The sequence below is a fragment of the Narcine bancroftii genome, chromosome 14 (genome assembly GCF_036971445.1).
Source record: "Narcine bancroftii isolate sNarBan1 chromosome 14, sNarBan1.hap1, whole genome shotgun sequence".
In the NCBI taxonomy this organism is placed as follows: Eukaryota; Metazoa; Chordata; class Chondrichthyes; order Torpediniformes; family Narcinidae; genus Narcine; species Narcine bancroftii.
In genome coordinates, this window is record NC_091482.1 from 20,215,682 (window position 1) to 20,228,958 (window position 13,277).

Sequence of the window (13,277 nt, forward strand, 5' to 3'; positions counted from 1 at the left end):
CTCCCTTGTTCTTTCTTAGCTCTCCAGCCAAATTAATTCCTCTTTTTTCAATATCTTTATTGGTTTTATCAAATAAATGTTCTAGAGGTACATAACAATAAATAAAGTATTAATCTCATGCAGCAATACAAATAGTTCTTCTTGATTTTCTGATTTGGGATTCTTTCTTGCCACTATCTTATGCCTCACTTTAAAATCAGGTCTGCACCACTTGCTCTTCTAAATGAGATGTATCCTGGCATACATAATTTCCAACCGTGGTAGCTTTGCTACCACATCTCAGTGGATAACACCCAATTATTTTTATTTGTGCCAGTTCTTCCTACCTTATTTTTGGTTAATCATTTTATTTCTATTTTCAAATCAATATGAACTTCATCAAACTTCAATTACACAAAAGAAACATAATCTTATCATTTGATGTTGATTTTGAGTAAGAAAAGAGAAATAAAAACGAGCCCTAACTCTCCCCCTCCCATTCACCCAGAAGAAGAAAAAAGAGAGAAATAGTTAATAGAATTGAAGAAAGGAAAAAAAAGATAAAAGGTCTCATTGGACTCATCAATGTCTTGACAAATATCCTGACTTTCCTGGAATCCCATGTAGTTCTCGGATGCAGGAGGCTGGGGGAGGGGGGCATCCTTAAAAATCTACACCTACATGTTGAAGATATGGACTTCAAATTTTTAGAAAAACAGTATTTTTCCTCAGGTTATAAATAATTTTCTCCAGGGGAATACAAACATATATTTCGCTTTCCAATGTGTCATATCTAAATCACCCATCATGTTACAAATGGTGCAATCATTCAGATAAAATGCCTTTGATTTTGTCTTTTCATCATTTTCCCTTATCTAGGTCCATCATTGCTGGCCGACTATTGTTGGACACTGACATGAGAGGCATCAGAAGCTGAGTACAAACAAGAATCAGCAGGAAAACATTTTCAGGTCAGTTTAACTAATGTGATGTTTTCGCATCATTATACGATTAAATACTCTAAATTCAATAAAATTTCAATTAATTCAATAAAAGTTAAATTCAATTAAATAAAAAAATAAAAGTTTGGGGTGACACAGTTGGCATAGTGGTTGCGTAACACCTTTACAGTGTCACCATTTGGGACCAGGATTCGAATCCCGCGCTGTCTGTAAGGAGTTTGTACGTTCTTCCTGTGTCTGCGTGGGTTTTCCCCAGGGGATCCCACCCTTCAATAACGTAGATCAATGAGGTGTAAGTTTGGCAGCACGGACTCGTGAGCGGAAATGGCCTGTTACTGTGCTGGACGTCTAAATTTAAAGTTAATTTAATTTAATTTAATGTTTCTCCAACTTCCTATGTGATCGAGCAAATCTGAAATTATATTTGTATTCAGCTTGAAGTTGTCTATCGTATTTCTCACTTTTTCGGGAAGCAAACCTTTTGGGGGAAAAAAATATTGTTGTCCAGCATAATTTGATAAAATTATTGTACCCACCACAACCCAGAATTAGAATTGCCCAGGTAGAGAAAAGTTTTTATTTTAGCTTGCTCGAGAAATTGCATTATGCGGTTTAATTTTAGTAATGACTCGTTATCAAAGCCAAACTCTCAGAAAAGGTGCCCATCCCATGAATAAATTAGACAAAATATTATGGATTCGACTTGCCACTAATGTTGACTTTCTTTATATTATTTCAGAGAGCTGCTAGTACCTTAAAGTGGGATCTCAAAAGCGGAATTTGAACAATGTGAATGAATCAATGTTAATGCACCTCATTGTTATCCAGATATCTGGGTAGGTAGCATATGCTTATATAAGTCAAGTGAGGAGAGGATCATGGCAAGTTTTTTAAGTGGTTGAAGTGCCCACTAACACTAACTGTCAGAAGTTACACACTAAAGCAATTTGTTTGTGTTATTTGGATGATTTCCAGGATTGAAGTAAGGTCAAAGTCTTCAAGAGATTAATGGGAAGTTGTTAACAATGATCCATAAATCAGCCACTGAACGCAGTCCACTTTCAAATAACTATTAATTCTTCATTAAATGTTTATCGCACACAAGGGGCTCTTTGATGTTCCGGAGGGTCTGGGTGCTCAACCTCTTTAAAAATGTCAACTCTCCTTGCTTCACTAACTTGGAATTGAAGTAACTGATTTTTTGAAGTACCCTATGAAGCCTTCTGGAAAAGATGGATAAGACTTGAGTCATTACAGACAATGGTACACAGAGAGGCTTTTGTGCATTCCTTTGGCTTCTTATTAATGTTAATTTGTGGTGGTTCTGGGCATTGGTCCATTTGGATGATATCTAAGGGCAACAGTTTTATAAAGGATAATTCATATTCTCAAGAAATTCCAGAGTAAAACCACTGGGGAAAAAAAAATGCTACAAAGTGTTTTAAACTCGGCTGGGCATTAGTCTTCACTCCATTAAGGGCATCTTTAAGAGGTGGTGTCTCAAGAAAGCAGCTTCAAGAAAGGACCCTCGCCACCCAAGGCCATGCCCTTTTCTCACTGTTGGAAGGAGATTTCAGATTTATTGTCAGAGTACATACATGCCATCACATAAAACCCTGAGATTCTTCTTCCTGCCTGCCAGGCAGAATGACCACTTAGTAGGAGTGCAAAAGAAATATTGTACACAACATACACATGTAAACAAACTGACTGTGCAATACAGAAAGGAAAAAAAAATCAATAAAGTGCAAAAGTAAGAGTTTGTGGTTGAGGAGTCTTGTGGTAGCAGCCGTTACCGAAGGTGGTGGTGTGAGACTTGTGGCACCGATACTTCTTACCTGATGGTAGAAATAAGAAAAGGGAATGGCACGGTTCGGGTAGCAGATGCAGTGCCAGCGACTGGGATCGAGGTTCAAATCCCACACTGTCTGTAAGGAGTGTGTATGTTCTCCCCATATCTGCATGGGTTTTCTCCTGGTGCTGCGGATTCTTCCTACTGTTCCAAAAAAATACTGGGGTTGTAGGTTAACTGGGTGTAATTGGGCTGCAGAGGCTCATGGGCTCAAAGGATCTGATATTGTGCTGTATGTCTAAATTTAAAATTTAAACTTAAAATGTAACAATTTAAATTTTTTAAAATTTAATTTAATTTCAAAACAGAGGGTCTGCTGGGTGACATGGATCCTTGGTGGTCGCTCCTGCTCTCTGATGGCAGATTTCCTGTAGATGCTCTCGATGGTGGGAAGGGCTTTACCTGTGAGGTCGAGGGATGCATCCACTACCTTTTGCAGAGCTTTCCGCTTGGGGGTATTGGCGTCCCCGTACCAAACTGTGATGGAGCCAGTCAGCAGACTTTCCACCACATATCTTTAGAAATTTGCCAGGGTTTCCGAGGTCATACCAGACCTCTGCAAACACCTGAATAGGTAGAGGCGCTGATGGGCTTTCTTCACGATGCCATTAGTGTGTCGGGTCCAGGAAAGATTCTCTGACGTAGTGTCGCCCAAGAACTTCAATTTGCTCCCTCTCTTCACCCCTGATCCCCAATGATCACTTAATTGCACTCCTCTCATTTTCCCTTCTTGAAGTCAACAATCAGTTCCTTTGTTTTGGTAACAATGAGTGTGAGGTTCTTGGTGCATGATTCAACTAAGTTTTCAATCTCCCTGCTGTACGCTGACTCATCACCCCCTTTTTTGTTCAACCCACAACTGTAGTATCAACAGTGAATTTGTAGGTGTTGTCGTACTGTGTCACCCAGTGTGGTGTTCTGGAAATGGAGATTGTGGAGGAGAGTTTCTTACCAATCCTCACTGACTGCTCTGGAGGTGAGGAAATCCAGCATCCAATTAGATGAGTCCCAGGTCTTGGAGTTTGCTGATCAATTTTGAGGGAATAATGGTATTGATGGCAGAACTGCAATCGATAATGGCCATTTAGGCAGGTTACCACCCTCTTCTTGGGCAACGGTAGGTTTGAAACGTGGGCCGACGTAGTTGATGAAAGCGCTGCTTTTATTGTATGAAGAGACACTACTGTGTGTAAAACTAGACACTAGTGACGCTTGATGCCCCCTAGTGATGCATCTGGGAGTGGGTGGAGAGTCGCTAGTGTGTGTCAAGGTTAGGTGCCAGTGATGATGTGCGTTAGTGATGCGGCCGTAAGCAGGCATGCATCAGGCTAGATGCTAGTGACGATAGCTGCCAATTGGGGGGGAACAGCACCTCATTTGCAAGGGCAGTGCCCGCGAATGGACCCCCCCCCCCCATGGCGCCGACCCTAGCACTTGGCCAGGTACACCAAGACCTCCGGACCTAATGCTTTCCTTGGATTCACTCTCCTTAAGGCAGCCCACATGCCATCCTTGGATAAGTATAGGACAACATCATTAGGGGATATGAAGGTGCGCAGTCGTGGTTCCTCCTTGTTCTTGTGGCCGAATCGGGCGTAGAAGGCATTGAGTTCATCTGGGAGCGAAACTTTGCCATATCCTACTGCATGAGATTTAGTTTTGTGGCAAGTTATTTCATTTAGGCCCTGTCACAGCTGTTGGGTATCCTTTATGTTTCCATTTTTGTCTGGAAATTCACTTTGCCCGGCCGTTGATCTTTCCGTAGGTCGAACCTGCTCCTTCTGTAGTGATCTTGATCTCTGACTTAAATGCCTGTGATCTGGCTCTCAGCAGCTTCCAGATTTCATTGTTCAAATCCTGAACAATTTGGTGGGGACATGCTCGTCCCACAGCTGTTTTGATAACGTCTGTGACAACCTTGGTGTAATCATTCAGATCCTCAGTGGAGTCCTTGAACTCCATCCAGAACAGGAGCCTGAAGACGCCACCATTGGCCGGATTCTGTTGACACAATCCCCACAAAATCCTTCTGATTTAGCTGGTTATTGTTTTCTTTCTCTCTTGTAGATACTTGGTTTTCATTTATCACTCTGTGATCTGTAGGTATTGTCCCACTTCTTTATCACTCTGTGATCTGTAGGTATTGTCCCACTTCTTTATCACTCTGTGATCTGTAGGTATTGTCCCACTTCTTTTGAAGCTCTGAGATGTGGATTGTTTTATCCTTGGGGTTTATGAGCCTTCAATCTCACCAATTTCCTCAAGTAGCATTTTTTTAATGATATCCTTCAGTGTCGATTTTGCATCATCTTTCACAAAGATGATTTATTTTATTTTCCTCTCTCTGCCTCCACTTTTTACCCCATTATAGATTCTTCCATTTCTGTCTGCCATGCCCTCACTAGTTCTTTCTCCATGGAGTCCTTTTCTAATCTCATATACTATCTAATCTTTTATTACCAATATCTTGATCTGCATGTGATGAGTTCTAAATTGCTCCTGTTTCTCAGGCCCACTACTATTTCTGGGAACTTTACAGTCTCTTCTATTGATTTAATGCCATCTTTGCCTTGAATTTTAGTGCCAATAAAATAAAGCATAATTTATAAAGCACATATAATCCTCTAAGTGCCAGACATTGCCTCTGCACAATCATATTTTTATGCAATTTCACAATATATGGTTGACCATTCATTCCTCATTCCTCCAAGAGTTCTGCTGTCTAGATTGAAGACTCCAGTTTTAAATCTCCATATATAAACCTGTCATAATATAGTTAGTCTAAAAGCAATATTTTTAATTCAGTAATATTGTCAGTTAAGTAATATTAGTTCTAAAACAGCCATTTCCCTAGTCAAATTTACTGTCAACTGATTGCACAAGTTCATCCTGACGAAACAGCATCCTCCGGTCCTCAGTGCAAAACACACAGACACACATCCAGTAATAACACACATACAGATGAACAATACACAAATGCAGGACCAGTATTCATATGTACAAATACATAAATAAATGTTATTTTGTGAATATGAATGTCTCGGAGGGTTAGTGTGAGCAGCTCCTTTGGACATTCAGCATTGTCACTGCCCATGGGAAGAAGCAGTTCCTCAGCCTGGTGGTGCAGACTCTGATACTCCTGTATCACATTCCTGACAGGAGCAGCTGAGAGATGCCGTGTGCAGGTAATAGGGGTCCTCAAAGATTTTGCCTGTCCTCTTCAGACAACAGTCCCAAAAGATCATGTCGATGGGGGGGATGCGAGATCCCAGAGACCCTCTCTGCCACTTCTGGTCCTGCGGATTGATTCTGATCCAATTCCCTGCAGCAACCATACCACACTGTGATGCAGCCTTCCAGGATGCTCTTGATAGATCTCCTGTAGCAGGTTGACATGATGGTGGCCGGTAGCCTTGCCAGCTTCAGTCTTCTGAAGTCACTGTTGCACCTTCCTGACAAGTGAGGAGATGGTCGCTAGTTAAATGAACTCCAAGGAACTTGGTGCTCTCCACTCTCTCCACTACTGAGTTAGTGATGTGTAGTTAAGGGTGGTCCTCCTTGTCCAGGTTGTTACCTTCGTACTATATCGCAATATTTTCCACCCTTTCTCTGTCAGGTGACTCATCTGCAAACCTATTTCTAGTTTCAGTATAAAAACAATCCAACATTGTTTTTCTCCACTGAATAAATTCTCATTAAGTTTGTTAATGTAATTAGGCTTGAGGTTGAGACAAAGCCTGCAGCTGCCTCTGTGTGGTTGGAGGGAAGATTGTTATTCCACTGCATTTTTTTTGGATTGGGAACGTGTTGAAGGAACACACTTGCATTCCTTAAAGTAAAATAAATAAGAAATGTCAATTAAAATATGAACAAATATAAGAAGGGAGTTATGTATATGCTTTAATTTGAGCCTTGGAGAAGATTTTCAACCAGTGGTCCACAGAAACTGTTCAACTTTCATTACAATTTATGAGAATGTAAATACATTGCATTATTTAAGAGTTCCCAATTCCATGCAATTCGCTGACTGTGCATTGACCTCAACAAACAAGCAGGATAACCTTTTAGGGCAAAATTAACTGAAGGTAGAATTGGGTTCATGGGGTTCTTCAAACAGAGATGCAATTAATGAGAATACTGACATAACTTTGCCAAGAATTAATTTGAGACCATATTTCTTGCATTTTTGATAACCTTTGATCTCTGCGATAAACCCTTGCATCTAATGTCACACACATTTCTGGATAAAAAAATGAGAGAAATTACAGGCTGTGATGTTATCAGTAAGATGTTTAGAGTGATTTTTTTCTACTGTTTTGATAGAGGAATTAACCCATTTGTTGCTTAATGTCACAGTTCATAGAAGAAAGGCATGGGTTACAAGTGCTTCTGCTTAGTTCCAGGGTTAAATCAAACATGATAGGTGTAACATGATAGGTGGCAGACACTGTGATTGTAGTTAAAAACTCAGAAATGCTGGAGGAACCCAACTGGTCATTTCAGCATCTTGAGGAGAAAAAGATATACTGCTGACATTTTGGGCCTGAGCCCCTTCTGCCCAGAAATCAAGTATTTTGCAATGAACTTAACACCTGTCATTTTCTCTGCCTAACCTAGAAACAATCAGCTCCAAAAATGCATCTGTCTTTCTTGGGAGTCTGTGTTTTCATGCAACAAGTATGCAGGTGTACATTATAGGAAGCACTCTCGTTCATTTGTATGAGTTTGTGGGGGGGGGGGGGTTTATTAGAGGTTTGGCATCACATTTCTTTGGAATTCTCAGAGGTGGTAGATTGGCATCATATTAGCTGTCTCCCTTCATAGAAGAAAATGCAGGGAATTTCCAAAATTTGAGGTAAACTGAAAGTGTCGAGTGAATGAAAAATGAGTCCCCGTGAAATTCAGCATTGGATAAGAAAGATTATGGCAGTGAAAAACAATAGATCTGCAGGCCCTGATGATTTGTCCTCTTGCTCTATAAGAGGAGGTTATGGAACTGTTGGATTGGCCCCAAAATTCCAATAGATCTCACAAATTGGAAGGCAGCAATTTAACTCTACTCAGAAATGATTGAGAGGGAAAACAAGGAACAGCAGGGATAATGCTTGATTCTTGTATGACTGAGGCGCTTTGAAAATAAAAGGATTGTGCAACTTCCATTTTTAATGCTGTGAGTTAGCACTTCCTTGTTTGTTCACTTGGGTGTTTCTGGCCAGGGTGGCATTTATTGAGTATGCTTATCTGACCCTGAACTATATGCCACTTCAGAGGGCAATTAACAGTTAGCTCTACTGTGGGTCTGGAGTCACATCTGGACCAGCAACATAATTGTTCTAGAGAGCAACAAGTGAGAGCTCAACCAGGAGGGAATATCAGGGCTACAGAAAATGTAAGGAATGCAATAAGCCACTACTCCTGGCTGTCAAGAAATCAAAAAAAAAGGCAAGGTGCCCTACAAAATAAATAAAAGACCTTGGGAGCAGATATTTTCCTTGCTAAATTTCTTAAACTCAACAGTGAGAAGCATTGGTCATGAATTCACAACTTCATTATTTCAAGGATGAAGTGGGTAAACCAAGAGACCTCAGAGATGCCATAATCATGGCCATCTTCAGGAAGGTGGCCACAGAAGGGTCCTCCCAATGGTTCTCTTCATCCCATCTCTTCTCAGTGGCCAAAGAGCTGCTCCCTGACTTATGGTCCATCTGGTGGAATTGTGGACTCGATCATCACTGGCTCGAGATTGGCCGAAGGGGTACCAGGTATAAAAACTGAGATGCGAGAAGGTGCTGTGGGCTTCCTGATTGTGTTGGAGGTTTCGATCTGGAGCTCGGGTTGCGAATGGTTTGGACTAAAGTCTGTGAGGCTGCAGAAAAGGTGAATCCATAGACACCCAGTGACTCTGGAGGAGATTCTCTTCTGCTTCTCTTTCTTTGACTATATGGGGGATCAGGCATTTTGTGCTGATGGCGAATCTTACGGTGGACTAAAGAAAATTTTGTGCAATATTACATTTTCTGTTTTATTACATGACAATAAAAGAATCTTGAATCTTGAGCACGTGACAATTCCAACAGAAATGAAGTCAACAGCAAGAGGAGATGTAGAACACCCTCCTCAAATTCAGCTGTCCACAGAAATCTGTCTCCCTCTTATGTCTGCAAGCATGATCCTGAATAATAGATCTGTCCCACATTGACCAAAGTTACTCTGGAGCTCAAAGAACTAAAGTTCAATCCTAACCATCGAAGAAAACTTTTAAGTTAGGGAATGTACGTCCAGCCAATTACTTCTCTCTGACGAGTTTTTACAAGTTTGCAGTTCATGGCCAACAATACTGATGTCAAGATTGTAATCCAGTTTTATCAAATTATTTGAATTTAAATTTTCCAGATGCCATAGCTGAAATCAAGCATGTCTTCAGGACATAGCCCTTCCCATATTGAGAATAGGCAACCTTACCCCAGGCGTAGTGCTTTCCTTACATACTAAGCGCAGACATTCCCTCCTGACTGAACTCTGAACTGTTACTGTCTGATCATCCTACCAATCAATCCTACTGGCTAACCCTTCACTCTGCAGATCCAATGCCTGACCTAACTATTCACATCTGCCAACCCAATGAGCTGGTGTAGGAATTCCCATCTCTCTGGTTTCCTCTGTTTTGAGTGGTTTCCTGGTCATTTAATCTGATATCTGCTCATGAGGTGTGCTGTCAATCTTATTTTGTTGTCAAGGTTCTGGTGAAGCCCCTTGGAACATTTTTGTCTGTTATTTATAAACGGAAGCATGTTGTTAGGTCATCAGAATCAGAATTTATTGTCATAAACAAGTCATGAAATTCGGTGTTATGCGGCAGCGTCATATAAACCACTTTTACAGCAAAAAATAAAAAAACCCAAAATGGTGCATGAAAAGTGCAATGAACCAGTGTTGTTGGTTCGTCGATGATTCAGGAAAGTGATGGCAGTGGGGAAGAAGCCGTCTTTGTGTAGCTTGAGTGCTCGTCTTTAGGCTCCTGTACTTTTTTCCCCGATGGTAGCAGAGTGAAGAGGGTATGGCCTGGATGTGGGGGTCCTTTTTAAGACACCACTTCTGTCAGATGATTATACTCTTTATTGAATTATGCTTGTATACTAGCCAAATGAAATATGATTAGTATCGACTAGAATATAAAATAGAATACAATACAATAAACACATACAATCAAAAACACACAATAAATCATATGCAATAAGACCACAATAGTCTAAAGTTGATTCTGCAATGTAAATGCAGCACTGCTCAACACCATGAACTGATATTTAACATTATCATGGCTCCATTAAAAAAAAGCTCTTTTTAAGTCTGGAATTTCTATCATTTGCCCGATAGTAGGAGAGTAAATAGTTCATGGTCAGGCTGTATTGCATCTTTAATGATATTCTTCGCCCTGTCCAAACATCATCCCCTACACATAGATTCAATGGTAGGCAATCACATTCCAGCAATCCATTGGGCAGTTTTCACTGCCTTCCTATCTTGTGCAGAACAATTGCCAGACCACACTGAAAAGCTGTATGTCATCACTCTTTCAAAAGTACATCTATAGAAATCCAATATTATTTCTAAATGTCCTCTAAATAAAGTCAGAGTCCAGACTGCTGTGATGTTATCTAGAGGATGCAGAATGAATCACTCTAGCCTATCCTTTCCCTCAGTTTCCCAATCAAACAATGATGTGTTTGCTGATTATATCATTCAGAAACAGTTCAGGATATTAAAAAATAGCAGATAAAGTTTCATATTTTACTATGGGCATGAAGACGTGAAACAGAACATACCAGTAAATGTGTTTTAGCTGTAATTACTTCAAATCTTTGAGGGTTTTTGCGTCCCATGGTATAATGAATTGATGCTACCAATCCAGGAAACAGGAAGTCTTGAGTCTGCCATTCGAATGTTGATTTGGCTCCAGTACCCTTTTTTGGCCGGAGGACTGTTTTTCTGTCTGCTTAATGGGGGGGGGGGGGGGGGGGGGGGGGAAGATCCAATTAAATCTTTCTGATTTAAATCTAATCAGAAATAAATTGTATGCCAACTTCATTATTCTTCATTAGCACTGCAATGCCAGCTTTGCTTGTTGAAGCACAAGTAAATTTCAGATGCTGGAGTAAGTAAAACAAAATGAACCATGTGTCTGGTTTCAAGTATTAAATGACTAAAGGGTCACACATCAGATTTTTTTACAGATTTATTGTCAGAGTACATGCATGACATCCTATACAATCCTGAGATTCTTTTTCCTGTGGGTGATAGTGTGCATTTGGTAGTGTTATGAGCCCAGAGGACCCCAAAGCCCAGCAGGAGAAACCGTTACTTAAACAAAAGTTGCTTTTAATTATGTTTAGACATGAAAACACTATCGACTTAACTAACCTAACCTAACCTAACTTAAACCCCTTCTAATTCTAAGCGCACGTGCATGTAATGTGTATGTAAGTTCAGAAAATGTCTTTGATTCACAGTCCAATCTCTCTTCTCATTCCTCCAAGTTCGCTGGTTACAGGCAATTTTTATACTGTGCACAGAATTTTAAATTTATAAAGGCTTTGGTGTTTGAAAGGTAAATGGTTACCGCTCAGAAAGGTTCTTGTCAGTTTTCAAAGAAAGATTTGTTGTTTTCGGACACCCACAACTGATTCCTTTTTAATCAACCACTTAGTGTCTTGCTGAAGAAACTTGCCCCCTCAGGGTTCTCCAGATGATAACCTCTTTCTTTCAGGTCACAACAGAGTTCCTTTTTGTTTCCCTTATTTCAAATGAAACATTAGGCAGACAGTTCTCTCCTCTTGCATGAACCACAAGGGTTTTGGCCGGGCTGAACTAAGCACTCACACCCCATCTTCCAAAATGGGGTTTTCCACAAGCTTGCCAGCTTGTCCTGTTCCAGCCCCAGCTGCTGCTGCTAAACTGTAAAACTGCAGAACAGAGAAAATGTCTGTTTTACTCTCTCTCTCCTTGCAAAATCACATGACCCTCTTAGAATAGCAAGTTCCACTCCAGACAGTCTGCGGCTTCGACAAATTCTTTCATCTGTTGCCTTTTGGTAAACAACAATCCATTAGTGAAGTCTTGAGCACTCTCCAAAGCTTTTGCAAAGGCTCTTGGCACTGATATGACAAGCACTAGCAGAGCTCCAGTATTTTAAGTAAGATCTGTTTTAAAGTGTTTGTATGTGACCTACACTAAGAAACCTGCCCCAATTTATCTTCCAAAAACATATCTATATACAATACAAACACAACATAATCTGTCACAGTGGTGCAAAAAAATTGACTCAATGTACACGTGTAAACAAATAAAGAAATGTAAACAAACTGGCTGTGCAATATAGAGAGAAAAAATCAAAAAGTGCACAAGTAAGAGTCCTTAAATGAGTTCGTGATTGAGTTGGTCGTTGAGGAGTCTGATGGTGGAGGGGTAGCAGGTGTCCCTGAACTTGGTGGTGTGAGACTTGTGGCATCTACACCTCTTTCCTGATGGGAGCAAAGAGAACAAAGTACAAAGTATAGAGGCATGATGGGGTGGGGGTGGGGGAGCCAAGTGGGAGTAGCTCAAGGGTGAAATTATGGATAAAATAGACCAACGAGCTTGTTTCCATGTCAAATGGCTCAATGATTCTGACTCTCTTTTAAAAAGGTTTCACACCACCAAAGTGGTAAAAATAGTGAGGAAAATTAAATCTCACCATTAGCAAATTCAAGCCCACAGATTTAGCCAGAATTATCATGTCTTACATTATGTATATTTCTGAAAGACTCAATGACGTAAGTATAATTTTTTTTTTAAACTTGCACACATAAATTGCATTGTGAAAAAAGCAAGTCACTGCTCTAACTTCTTCAGCACTTTGTGAAGGTTTGGTATGACATCGGAAACTCTGGCAAATTTCAACAGATGTGTGGTGGAAAGTGTGCTGATTGGCTGCATCACGGTCTGGTATGGGGACACCAATACCCCTGAGCGGAAAGCCCTCCAAAAGGTAGCAGACACAGACCAGGACATCACAGGAAATCCCTCCCCACCACTGAGTACATCTACAGGGAATGCTGCCGTCGGAGAGCAGCAGCAATCATCAAAGACCCTCACCATCCAGCACACGCTCTGTTCTCTTTGCTCCCATCAGGAAAGAGGTGTAGATGCCACAAGTCTCACACCACCAGGTTCAGGAACAGCTGCTACCCCTCCACCATCAGACTCCTCAACGACCAACTCAATCACGAACTCATTTAAGGACTCTTACTTGTGCACATTTTGATTTTTTTTCTCTCTATATTGCACAGCCAGTTTGTTTACATTTCTTAATTTGTTTACATGTGTACATTGAGTCAATTTTTTTGCACCACTGTGACAGATTATATTGTGTTTGTATTGTATATAGATATGTTTTTGGAAGATAAATTGTTGTACTTTGTTGAGCAAAACGTCAATGCAGAGAGGTT

The 13,277-nt window shown here is 40.5% G+C and overlaps 1 long non-coding RNA gene across 1 annotated transcript in view; it reads left to right on the top strand.

Moving 5' to 3' along the window:
* Positions 1 to 858: 858 nt before the first annotated feature.
* LOC138749823 (uncharacterized) overlaps positions 859 to 13,277 on the top strand; it is a 40,520-nt gene continuing 28,101 nt past the window's right edge. Inside the window, exons 1-2 of the long non-coding RNA XR_011348879.1 lie at positions 859 to 950; positions 1,681 to 1,777. This is a non-coding gene — a long non-coding RNA (uncharacterized lncRNA). The remainder of the gene's footprint in view (positions 951 to 1,680; positions 1,778 to 13,277) is intronic.